At 42.9% G+C, this 12689-nt stretch overlaps 1 protein-coding gene across 9 annotated transcripts in view; it reads left to right on the top strand.

The window, feature by feature from the left end:
- LOC110013731 overlaps nucleotides 1-3865 on the top strand; it is a 29505-nt gene extending 25640 nt beyond the window's left edge. For 3 of the 9 annotated variants that reach the window (XR_002873549.1, XR_002873548.1, XR_002873547.1), the window contains one exon: nucleotides 3272-3865. The gene's annotated coding sequence lies outside the window, so the exon portion shown is untranslated. The remainder of the gene's footprint in view (nucleotides 1-3271) is intronic. The other 6 variants (XM_023956966.1, XM_023956963.1, XM_023956968.1 and 3 more) reach the window with 5 other exon arrangements.
- Nucleotides 3866-12689: the final 8824 nt, after the last annotated feature.

The following is a 12689-nucleotide window of genomic DNA, read 5'->3' as shown; positions in this document are numbered from 1 at the left end:
ATAAATGATGCATATCCATCTTCTCTTTTCTCTCTTGTGGGTTTCGCCTTCCTTAGTAAAAGCAGAAGGAGGGAGGACATATGTCCCCATTACCAATGTAGGTACGAGTGAGGCATGGTTAACAGTTCAGTTTGTGTGGTACAAGGGAGTGGACCTGAGGCATGCATTTCAGTTAATTCTGAAAGTTGTGTGGCCACGATCTTTAGCTCTGAAGTTATTCCAGATCCCACTGACTCAATTCTGACTCAATTCACAGCTTGAGCATTTGGATGAAAAGGACAAGGAGCAGGTTAAGACTGGGTGTAAGGTTTTGCGACGCACCAGATATTTACACTTATATCATAGCAGAGGTATATCTTAAACAATGGGTATATTATTTTTGATCAAATGTTTTTAATATGGTGCCTCTCCTGTTGTAAGTGTTGGAATACTGTGCCCTGCACTCCTGTTTAAGTTTTTTTGGTTTTGTGTTTTGTTTGCCGCTCCTCACGGGCTCACTCGTCATGATTGACTAATCAAGTGCAAGAGCGAACCACTTATTTTCTAATATGTTTGTCATTTTCTTTGGCTGCAAGATTTTCGTTGTTTTCTCTTCGTGTATGCTCTTCCTGTAAAGTCCTTACTACTAAGAGGATTGGGAAAAGCACCCCCAAAATCTCCCTAGTGGTGAAGAAGTATATTACATCCGAAGTGTTAAGAGCTAGAAAAATAAAAAAAAGTTCCACTTTCTGGCCGCATTTACACTGCATGGTTCAATTGGACCAATTCCGATTTTTTTTCCTCTCATGTCGCACAGATCGGACACGACCCGTGAACGTGTAAGCAGGAAAAATGCGCATGGATTCTGTTTTTCTCAAATCGGATTCAGGCCTCATTCACATGTGGAAATAAATCGGATGCGAATCGGATTCGTGCATTTGCGTGTGCCATGTAAGCAGACAAATCGGATATTCACCACTAAATGCGAGTTGTACCTCAGAGACGTCAATTCAGGACACCACCAACTGAGATCACGTGACTTATTATAGGTGCTTTTGTGCGCTGATTTTGCTGTTCGAGGACAGCTGGAGCCCCATCAGCGTGTTACCTTTCAGCCTCAGGCTTCAGACCATAGTCGGAAACTGCTGTTATTTCCGGTCCAGTCCTGGTCGGGACGCATACGGTAATTAATGAAGCGGGACACCGTTGCTCTGGAACAGGCTAGAAGCCGTTTATTTCTTTGCTTGGATCAAACTGTTCACACAAATACTTCCTCATTCAAAACTCAGAGAGAGCACATAAGCCGGCAAAAAGGAAAATGAAGATAACTTTAAAATGTGGTCATCAATGGAGTCAAGGAGAAGCAGGCAGGTCTTCAATTCATCATTCTGCTCCTGTGAGAAACACAGAACTGATCACTCTGACTCTTGGTTCTACTTTATAAGAACAGAATATGAACTCAGCTCATGTTTCATGGAAAAAGTCAGAATCAGTCATAGTCTGTGTCTGTAACAGTTTGATGTGTTTGTGTTGTCACCTTGTGTTCTGGTCCATATGCAGACTGATGCAGTGATGACTGAGAGTGCTGCTAAACCCACAGGAACATAGATGATCCTCCACCAAACACCTTCAAGGAGAATCAAACCATTCAGCACATTTTCTCAGTAAAATGGAACACAAACATCATCACCACTTTGATGCTGATGACACTTGACTTTTCTTTTCTTTTCCTCCAGATGACACGACTGTGTCAGCTCATGTTTCTGTCTATCCGACATCCCCACTTGAATTAAAGAAAAACGTCTTTAGCTGAGTCTTCCAGCACAGCAGCTCCATTTGCAATCTTTAAGGAAGGCTAAAAACTGAATCATTTTAAAACTTCCAAAGCACATTAAAACATTAAAATGAAGCTCTGTCTGTTTTCAGACATTTATCTTATGGTAATTTATTACCCTTTATGATGCTGACCTGTTTTTTGTTTCTTTTTTTTTTCCCCTTTTTGTCTGTTCCTTTGGGTAAAAATGTTTGCTAAATATTTAAAACTAAATCTTGGCTTCTGCACCTCTAAAGGACTTCAGTTGGGATGGGTGAAGTGCTGTTAACCTCCAACTTTGAATTTTGTCTGGTGGTGGAAAGAGTTCTTCAAGCAGATGGAAGAACCTCAGGAGGAAGAGCAGCTAAATACTGAGTGATTAGTTGTTGGTTCAATTCTGAACCTTTTCTGTGTTTAAGCATCACATTTATTCTCTGATGGTTTCAGAAGTGTTGAATTTGACAGTTGAGACGAACTCCTCATAAAGTAACTAGTGGTGTCTTGTTAAACAAGTAACTACATCATTATTTCTATGTAAAGAGTCATTTTATCTTTCACTGGAAGTTTGAGCAAAAACAGGGACTTAGTCTTTTGATTGACATGTGAGAGTTGAACCCTCAGCTCTAAAACATTCTCACTGGGTTTCTTCTGACAACAATGTAATGAAAATGTGTCATTTTCTATTGGAAACATTATAAAAAACTGTTTCTCACACAGCATCTGATTATACTTGTCAATATGAATAATTTCACGTTTAGATCGAACAATAGAAGTGTTCATATTTATCTGCATATCAGTTGATGTGTTTCAGTCTCATATTCACAAACTTAAAGCTTTAAATATTAAAATCAAAACTTACTCTTAACGTTCAGTCCAACCTGAAACTCGGTCACCATGTGTCCTGATGTGTTGAACTGTCTGCAGGTGTAACTTCCAGCATCTTCATCTGTGATCTTCTTTATCACCAGAGAACATTTCTCTGTAAGACTCAGTCTGTCTGATTTAGATCCAACATCTTTGTGAATCTTCCCGAGTTCAAACAGGGTAAATGTTTGTCCTGAATTACTGTACAGCCAGGTGATTCTGGAACATCCATCACTGAAATCATTTGCATTTTCACATTTCAAAGTGACTTCATCTCCAACTCTGACAGTCTTCTGCCTGAATGTTTGAGCGTCTACAGTTTAGAGAAAGAGAGAAACACAAACATGTTGTGTTGATCCTTTTCATGAACATCTTAGACATTTAACATGCATGTTTAAAGAATACACTAAAGTCAATGTGGTTAGCAGCCTGCTGTCATTAGCATTAAGAACACAACAAGTCATGTTCCATGCTTTCAGAAAGGTCATGTTTGAATCTCTGTCATGTTTCTTACCTGTAAATGTGAGCATCCATGTCAGAAACAGAGGGAAGTGAAGTGATGTGAAGTCAAACATTGTTCTCTCCTCTGCTCTTCTCTGTCTCTTCTTCTCTCAGTGTTTTCTGTCAGAGGCTGAAGCCAACAACAACCCACACTCTGGACAGAAATACATCCATTTCCTGTGGTTAGTTTTTCCTCCACTATGTCACTTCAGAAGTTGTGTTTTATCAAGTAAGCCCATCAAATATTTTTTTTTATTATTCTCCTAATTATAGCGTCATCAGTCTTCCTCTCCTCTTGTCTGCTATCGCATCCTCTTTCACAGTCATCACTTACATTTGTTCAGCTGTCTGTTTTTTCCATTGATCTCTAGTTTTCAGACAGAAAGTTGTTTCTCTACAGATCTCCAGCCATCCTGTTCTTGTTTCCTAATCCTGTTTGGACCTTGATCTGTCCAGGAGTCTTTCCTCTCTGTCCTCTCTCTGCATCACTGCTGGTCTTGAGAGAAAAACCCTGGTTCTGGATTGTGAGAACTGTTGGTGGATGAGCTTCTAATACCAAGTCAGCTGATTTGGGGTTTGTGACTTCAACCAAATACAATAAAAACAGAATAAATAATTTATGACAAGAAAGCTCTCTATTTAATCCTCTCACCATGTTCCAGGAAATCTCATTTATTGATTGTTATTTGACCGTACACACTGCAAAAATGGACACTAAAGAAGTAAAAAGACTTGTTTGGAGAAAATTGTCTTATTTTGTGTCTTGCAAGAAAAGTAATTTTATCAAGAAAGTTATTTTCACAGCAAAATGATCTTAGTTTAAGAAAACATGTCTTAGACTACAGCTTTTTTAGAGAATTTGAATTTTTGGTAAGATCAATTTTCTGACCTCATTGGCAGATTTGGTTTTTGTTGCTCATTTAAAGAGGATTTTTGATTAAATTCTAGAGCACTCACATTCTGACCAAAGTAGGGTTCGTGGGCCAAATTTGGCTGGCCAAATGTTATCTTCTGTCCCGCCAAGTCGTGGCTGCAGATGCCGTGGTTTGTTTAAACCCCTTAACCTCCTGTCCATTGTCTATGGCAGGGGTGTCCAAAGTTTTTTGGGTGAGGGCCAAATACAGAAAAATGAGCAAAGGTCAGGGCCGCACACAAGAGGTGACATATTGACACATGATTACTGTGTATTTCTAACTCACCTATAATGTGAAGAACATTGCTCTCAGTGGAGCAGTGATGCTGATCTGTGCCACATAAAACAAGCGCACGTCAAAATGAAACATTCACTCAGACAATGAAATCTCATTCCAACCAGGTAGTTCAGAATGGGTTTGAAGCCAGCAGATCTTTACATACATAGCCGTTAGTGTGGTTGACTGGCAGAGTGCACGATTTTGTAGATTATAAAGAGTCGAAGTCCTGTTTTCTCAGAAAAGTAGACCAATAAAAGGGCTTATGGGTGACCACCCCACTTAAAAAAATATTCATTTTCCCACCCTGTTTGAAATGACGATTTATCGTATTTCGGGCAGATACTCGCTGCAGTGTTTACAGTTAATACCCTAGGGGCAGTCAATTAACTCACCTGCTCAGCGTCCTATTTAAGCCCAGGTGCGCAGGTGTTCATTCTCTTTCCTACCTTCAGCGCTCATTCTTCGCCCCACCCTCCTCCCCGGCTTCCACCTGTGGGCTCCGTAAAGGGGGGGGTTTGTTACCCGAAAGTTTTATGGAAATCTCTCATGGAATTGAACGGAGCCTTATGCCAAACGAAATGTGAATGCCAACTTAAAGAATGTGGAAAATGTCAAATAAATATTTCTTACTGCAAGAGTTGTCTGTTTGAAATCTTCTACATTCACTTGCTATCTTGCGTTTCTTCGGTGCTGCCTTTTCTGGTGACTCGTAGTAAATATGCTTCTTTGCTTAATGTTGTTTAGTGGAGAAAACACCTGTTGAAACTTTCCTGCGCGGGACTTCCCTTTGCTTTTCTCTCTTTCCGACAGTGGTCATGAGGCGCAGGGGAGATTTCCTCCAGGGCCGAAGGCGATTCTCCTTCGTGGTTCACTTTCCCGTTCAGAACTCTCAGCCACAGAGTGGATTAAGAACGACTCCAAACAGTTATTCTGGGGGGGAACACCTTCTATTTATTAAAATGCTCCGTCCTCCGAACACACAATATATCAACCCCCCACACCTCCGCTCCGTGCTCACACACCCATCTCCACCTGCACGCGCTCCTCGTAGTCTGCTATTATATATTCATGAGGGGAAAAAACCTGCCGAACCGACCCTAAAACCGCCCAAATTATGCATACCCACCCAAAGCCATTTTTACCCGCGAATTTAGAACCAAAACCGCCCAATTGGTGGAAAACCGCCCAATCTGGCAACACTGGCTCCTCCCCCCTCTCTCGTGGCACGCGCACCGCTCAGCACACTCCGCAACACACCTTTCTGTGACCGACTCCATCTAGTGTTGAAACTGAGAAGTGCAACAGAGTTGAGCTCAAGCGCCATGTGCGGGCCATATTCAATTATATTTTCAAAATTTGCTGCGGGCCAATAGAAACAGACCCGCGGGCAGCAGTTGGCCCGTGGGCCGTAGTTTGGACACCCCTGGTCTATGGCGTTCCATAACTCTACGGCTGTAACTTACTTTCAGCCTCCAGGTGGCGCTTTTAGCATTCTCTCTGTCCACAGCTAAGGGGAAAAAAACCCAAGAGTGAGTCAGCGCTTGGCTTTCAACTCGGACACATCGTAGCTATTTTTAAAACATAATTAGTGTTAAAAATTCCCAAGAGCCTTCACTGTCTCCTCCAATTCTTTCATTGGCCTTCGTTTGTCAAGATGGAGCAACAACATCAGTGGCAAACAGATAAGAGGCATTTTTTTAAAAATATGGAAGGAGGATTTTTTGGGGGGCAGAAATCTCTTCTAAGGCTGTTTGTCTTGTTTGCCAGCAATCTGTGGCTGTACTGAAAGAGGACAATATACGTTGCCACTATGAGACTAAACATGCAGTATTCTCCAAATATAAAGGTGAGGCGCAAAAGAAAAAATCTATCAAGCTTCTAACTAAACTTCGGTCACAGCAAGCCCCCTCATGAGGCCCTCGACAGCACAGGGGGATTATTTATTATTATTTATTTTTTTTTTTTTTTATTTGTTCTGTTCAACAACTGAGCAAACAGATTAGAGCTGAAGGCCTTTTGTGTTGGACAGGTTTTACTTTCACAAAAAGAGGTTATAGAACTTTAAAAATCAGAGTGTAGATTTGTATAAAACCCTTTTTGTTACTTTATTATTTTTTATTTATTTGTTACATTTAGTGTGTGTGGGGAGGGAGAGGGGAAGAATGTGAGGGGGGGAATAAAAGGAAGAGAGGTGAGAAAGTGGGGGATACAAGCAATTATTTGAATAAGTTATTATTTTATTAAAATCAGATCTGCTGGAAAGACAAATATTACATCAAATGTGAAAATCTGACACGAAGATAAGCGGAAAATATGTGTCCGTCAATACACTGTGGGTTAGGAGGAGGGATGAAGCAGACAGGGAGCAGTGTGGCAGTGTGCACGTGCACGTGGGGGTGGAGATACATGCATGCTGCCGAAGTGAACCGTGTGTTCATAAGGGGAACCAGATCCTAACCAGCCCAACCAGCCAGACCAGGAGAGGGGAGGAGAGACCCCCAGGCCAGGAGCCCCCCCGGCATGCTTCAATAATGGGTGTTATGTGTTAGAACTGTTAATATGTAGGCAACCACAAGGGGGCGCCTGTAGGCGTTCAGCAAGACGAGTTTCCTCAGGCTGAAGTCACTCCTTTAAAAGAGCATGAAAGAAGTTATCCACTGAGAAAAACTAAACCACCTACAAGATACTGTGTCTAGAGTTTGTACAGTTAATAAAAAGGGTTGCAGTTGTGTTATTTATTGTTGAAGATAAGTTTAAGCTGCTCTTCAACTACTTGCTCGAAGTGGGGAGGAGATGTTATGTGTTAGAACTGTTATTAATGTTGGCGACCACAAGGGAGCGCCTGTGGGCTTTGAGGAATTGTTCAACAAGATGAATTAGAGTGTGTTGTAGCTGTGGAACAGAAATAAAAACGAATTGAGCTTCCAAGTCTGCCTGATGACTGATTTGTGCTGCACCAATGGCCACAAACACAACATATTTTGGCGAAGAGGTGTGACTCCAGTGTCTGCTAAGGGGTGGAAGTGACGGATACGCCGAGTGCTGGTCACTGATGGACGTCCACAGTGTGAGCTAACGGCTATTGAGCTAGCTGCGAGTGGGGCCGCTGCACCTGTCTTCAACATCAGAGACCTGGCGGGAATGACTCAACACATGGACCCGTTTGAACAGTCCGGGGAGCAATGGATGACATATATTGAGAGGTTTGAACATTTTGTTCTTGCAAACGGCATTGAGGACGACAAAAAAGTCCTGGTGTTGCTGAGTGTGCTGGGCCTGGAGACGTTTGGATTACTGCACAGTTTAATTACTCCAGTGAAGCCTGGTGAGATGACTTATAAAGACATAACAGACGTTTTACAGATCCATATTGCTCCAAAACCGCTGGTCATATCAGAGAGGTTCAAGTTCCACAAGCGAAATCAGGAAGAAGGAGAAACGGCATCGCAGTGAGTACTTGGCTGTTTGAAGAGACTTTCCGAACATTGTGAGTTTGGCGCATATCTGGAAGATGCACTGCGGGACCGATTTGTGTGCAGTCTAAAAGGGGAGACTGTGCAGAAGCGCCTGCTGATTGAAGAAAATCTCACTTTCCAGAAGGCAGTAAACTTGGCGGTGGAAGCTAAGACAGTGGCACGGGATGCACAGCAGTTAAGCGGGTCATTGAAAGTAAATGGTGTAATTTCCCAGAAGTGCAGAAGATGTGTTAAAAGAAACCGTATGGAAGAAGACTGTTGGTACAAGGGTCGTGACTGTCACCAGTGTGGAAATAAAGGTCACAATAGTAGGATGTGTAAGAGTAAAGGGTTCTCAGAAGTTGCAAGGAAACAAAGATTGCTTGAAATAAACCATTTCAAATCAAAAATCAAATCAAAAAGAGTAAACAAGTCTTTAGAAGTAAATCAACCAAGTACAAAGTTCGAAATAAGAAGAGGGTGTATGTAGTTGATGCAAATGAGGGTAAAGGGGAAGAAGTTGAAAGTCACGCTGATGAACTCTGTTACTAGTGATAAGAAATACAGTCGGATCACAGTGTTGCGTGCAATAAATGGGCAAGAAATGGAGATTGAGCTGGACACAGGGACTGCAGTGTCTTTGATCCCTGTGGGACTGTATGAAACCAAACTGAAACAAGTGCCACTACAGTCCACTGATGTAATCCTGAAAACTTACACGGGAGAGCCGCTTGCATCGGAGGGTGTCATAAAAGTAAAAGTAAGGCTAAATAATCAGTCGACAACCCTGATGTTGTATGTTGTGAAGGTTGATGGTCCACTATTTTTTGGTGGAGAGTGGCTCAGATCCATTAGACTGAACTGGAAAGACTTATGCTGCGACATGCTGCGGTTTTCTCCAGCAAATTGGGCACATTAAAAGGAATTAAGGCGAGAGTGACTCTAAAGGATGACTGTGTGCCCAAACCCCCCCCCACACACACACACGTATGGTGCAGTATGCTCTTCGACCAAAGGTGGAAGCTGAACTTAAACGCTTAGTTAGTCTGGGTGTCATTTCCCCTGTCGATCACAGTAACTGAGCCACACCAGTGGTTCCAGTAAGCAAGAAGGATGGCACTGTGAGGCCTTGCAGGGATTTTAAAGTAACCATCAACCCAGTTCTCGGTGTGGACAAATACCCAATTCCACGCATTGAGGATTTGTTTGCATCCCTGGCCGGAGGCCAACGCTTCAGCAAATTGGACTGGTCAAATGCATACCTGCAGATGGAAGTTGAGGAGGAGTCAAAGAAGTTGCTGACCATCTCAACAGAAGACAGGTTGTTCTGTTTCAATCGTTTGCCATTTGGAATCGCTTCTGTACCCACGTTATTTCAGAAAGCAATGGATCAGGTGCTCTTGGGGTTACCATTTACCCACTGTTACTTAGATGACATTTTGGTCAGTGGACCAGATGAAGCGACTCATCTGCAAGCATTGGATGCAGTGTTGAGAAGGTAAGGAGAGTATGGTTTGCATGTAAAGCAGGACAAGTGTTTGTTTTTCCAGGACTCAGTGGAGTACCTGCTACATTATTGATGCTGCAGGGCTTATTATTTTAAAGTGCGTGCTATCATGGAGGCACCATCACCCAGCGATTTGGGGCAGCTTTATTCTTTCTTGGGAATGATTAATTATTATGGTCATTTCATTCCTGATCTTGCCACAGTTTTAAAACCCTGGAATGTTTTGCTGCAGAAGGGTCAAAAATGGACTTGGTCAAAAGCTTGTGAGTCAGCATTTTGTAAAGCGAAGGCATTGCTGGTGTCACAGGATGTGTTGACACACTACAATGCTGGACTGCCGCTTCGTTTGGCTTGTGATGTTTCCCCTTTTGGGGTGGGGGCGGTACTCTCACATGTGATGCCGAATGGTGAGGAAAAACCTAAAGCTGTTACTTTCAGAACTCTGAGCAAGGCCGAGCAAAATTATGCACAGCTTGAGAATAGTTCCATCATTATCTGTGTGGTAACAAGTTCACTCTGCTTCCAGATCACCAGCCTCTGACTTCTATTCTGCTGCTGCTAGAATGCAACTTGGGCTTTGTTGTTGTCGGCTCATGAGTACACCATCGATTACCGCAAAGGAGAGGCTCATGCTAATGCAGATGGTCTCTCAAGGTTGCCATTCCCACATTCAGAGGAAACAAAGACAGACACGGTGCAGGTGTTCTATGCGGTGTAGTTAGAAACTTTGCAAATCAGCAGCGCTGAGATCAGACAGGAGACTTTGTCTGACCCTGTTCTGTCAAGAGTGATGGAGATGGTCGCGACAGGATGTTCTCCTGCTGCCAAAGATTCTGAGGAGTTGGCACCTTTTCTGCTGCACAGAGATGAGCTCACAATACAACAGGGATACCTGATGTGGGGTTGTCGAGTTGTGGTACCCAAAAGTTTCATTTCATTTTCATTTATTTGTTTGTTTAACAAGGACAGTGCACATTAAAGGCATGGCTGCAATGCGCCAGAATTAGCCCAAAGGCTATTTTTCATCTGTAGTCCCTGGGCAGGTGTTAAAATCGTCAACCTAAAAAGTGCGAAGCATGAATTAAATGCATTAATAAAAAATATACATGCACAATAAACAATCATTTAAAATACATAAAACATGTACACAGTGAGAAACACAAAAAACTAATACAGAAGACACAAAGGTGACAGATCAGACAAGGAGGGGCAGACATTAAAATAGTTCAATGTAGACATGTTTGTTGAGATATGAACCAGTTTTTTAGCTGCGTCCGTGTGTGCTACATGAGCTGCATTCTGCTGGTAAAAATGAAAAGTTTAGCACAGAGTTATGTGTCGTGGCCTAACATTGACTCCCTGATTGAGTCTCAAGTGAAATCGTGTCATTCCTGTCAGCAGATACAAAGAGAACCAAGCTTAGCCCCTCTCCATTTGTGGGTTTGGCCGTCAAATCCATGGGTAAGGATTCATGTGGACTTTGTTGGTCCATTTAAAGGACACATGTATCTGGTTGTTGTGGATGTTCATTCCAAATGGCCAGATGCACAAATAATAGACAGCACCACTGCTGGAAAAACCATTCAAGTTCTGAGGAGTCTTTTTAGCCGCCATCCCCAAATCCTGGTCAGTGATAATGGACCACAGTTTTGTTTGGAGGAGTTCGACAATTTTATGAGGTCCAACTCCATCAAGCACATTCGCTCAGGACCTTATCACCCTGCCACCAATGGCTTGGCAGAGCATTTTGTTCAGACATTTAAACATGCATTAAAATCGCCTGAGAGGGATGGCTTCGGTTCAACAGAGATTGGACACCTTTCTGTTGACTTATTGCAACACTACCCATGCCACAACTAAGGAGGCTCCTGCAATGCTGTTTCTAAGGTGGTTGCGTCGTACAAGTGAAGGTTGGAGAACAAGGATTGTGGAGACGTCACGCTGATCAGATGCTGTCACGTTTAGAACCAGTGAATCAGGATAGGCAAGACTCTGCTGTGAAATCATGGTCTAGTCAGCTGGAGTTACCCTCAAGTAACACTGTGGGTACTCCCGATCACATGGTTGCAACTGATCAGGGACAGGATAAAAATCAAGGATCCACAAAGACAGGGCTGGTTGATACACCTGAGTTTCCTCAGGCTGAAGTCACTCCTTTATGGTAAATGGTGTATACTTATATAGTGCTTTCTACCTTCTTTTGAAGGCCCAAGGCGCTTTACAGTCACAGTCCCATTCACACACACATTCACACACTGCTGCTGCTGAACACTGGCGCCAACCTCCCACCAGATGCAATGTGGGGTTCAGTGTCTTGCCCAAAGACACTTTGACACATGGGAGTGCAAGGCGGGAATCGAGCCTGCGATCCTACGATCATGGGTCGACTGCCCTACCGCTGCACCACGGCCGCCCCTTTCAAAGAGCATGTAAGACGTTATCCACTGAGAAAAACTAAACCACCTGCAAGATACTGTGTCTAGAGTTTGTACAGTTAATAAAAAGGGTTGCAGCTATGTTGTTTATTGTTGAAGATAAGTTTAAGCTGCTCTTCAACTACATGCTCTAAGTGGGGAGGAGATGTTATGTGTTAGAACTGTTATTATGTTGGCGACCACAAGGGAGCGCCTGTGGGATTTAAGGAATTGTTCAGCAAGACAAAGAAGAGCGTGTTGTAGCTGTGGAACAGAAATAAAAAAGAATTGAGCTTCCAAGGCCGCCTGATGACTGATTTGTGCAGCACCAATGGCCACAAACACAACAATGGATCCTTCCCAAGAAGGAGTTTTTTCTTAGATTAGCCTGTTGCGCAGCACAGTGACCCGCTGCACTGAAGATATGTCTCAGGACATTAGGTCAGTTAAAAGGTAAGTCAAAAGACTTTGTTGCTTTCTCACTGGCATGCGATGAGAGCACAGGCATTTTTGATTCAGGGCAGCTTTTGGTTTTTGAGCTGGGACAAAATGGTTGGATTAACAACTGATTGTTCGCCTGCCACGATTGGGATGAAAGCTGGCCTCACTGCTCTCATTTCCCCAAAAGTTTCCAAATGTGGGAGAAAGGTAGTGCAATACCACTGCATCCTGCAACAGGATCATCTGTGTGCAAAGACAAATTGGACTGGCAGACGTTGTGCGCGATGTTGTCAAAATAATAAATTGCATCAGCTCACAGCCACTCCCACACCGCCAGTTCAGAGTTTTTGGATGAAGTTTATGCACAATACAAAGATATTCTTTACCATCAGGAAATATGGTGGCTGAGCAGGGGAACGCGCTCAAAAGATTTTTTGAGTTGTGCCATCTTATCACGCAGATTCTTTCGAGTGCAGCAGTAAGACACTATTTTTCTATTTTCTGCTTTTATTTCATGACATT

Source organism: Oryzias latipes, chromosome 7 (genome assembly GCF_002234675.1).
Source record: "Oryzias latipes chromosome 7, ASM223467v1".
Classification (NCBI taxonomy): domain Eukaryota; kingdom Metazoa; phylum Chordata; class Actinopteri; order Beloniformes; family Adrianichthyidae; genus Oryzias; species Oryzias latipes.
The sequence above is the reverse complement of the archived record's forward strand: the minus strand, read 5'-3'. Positions and strand labels throughout refer to the sequence as shown.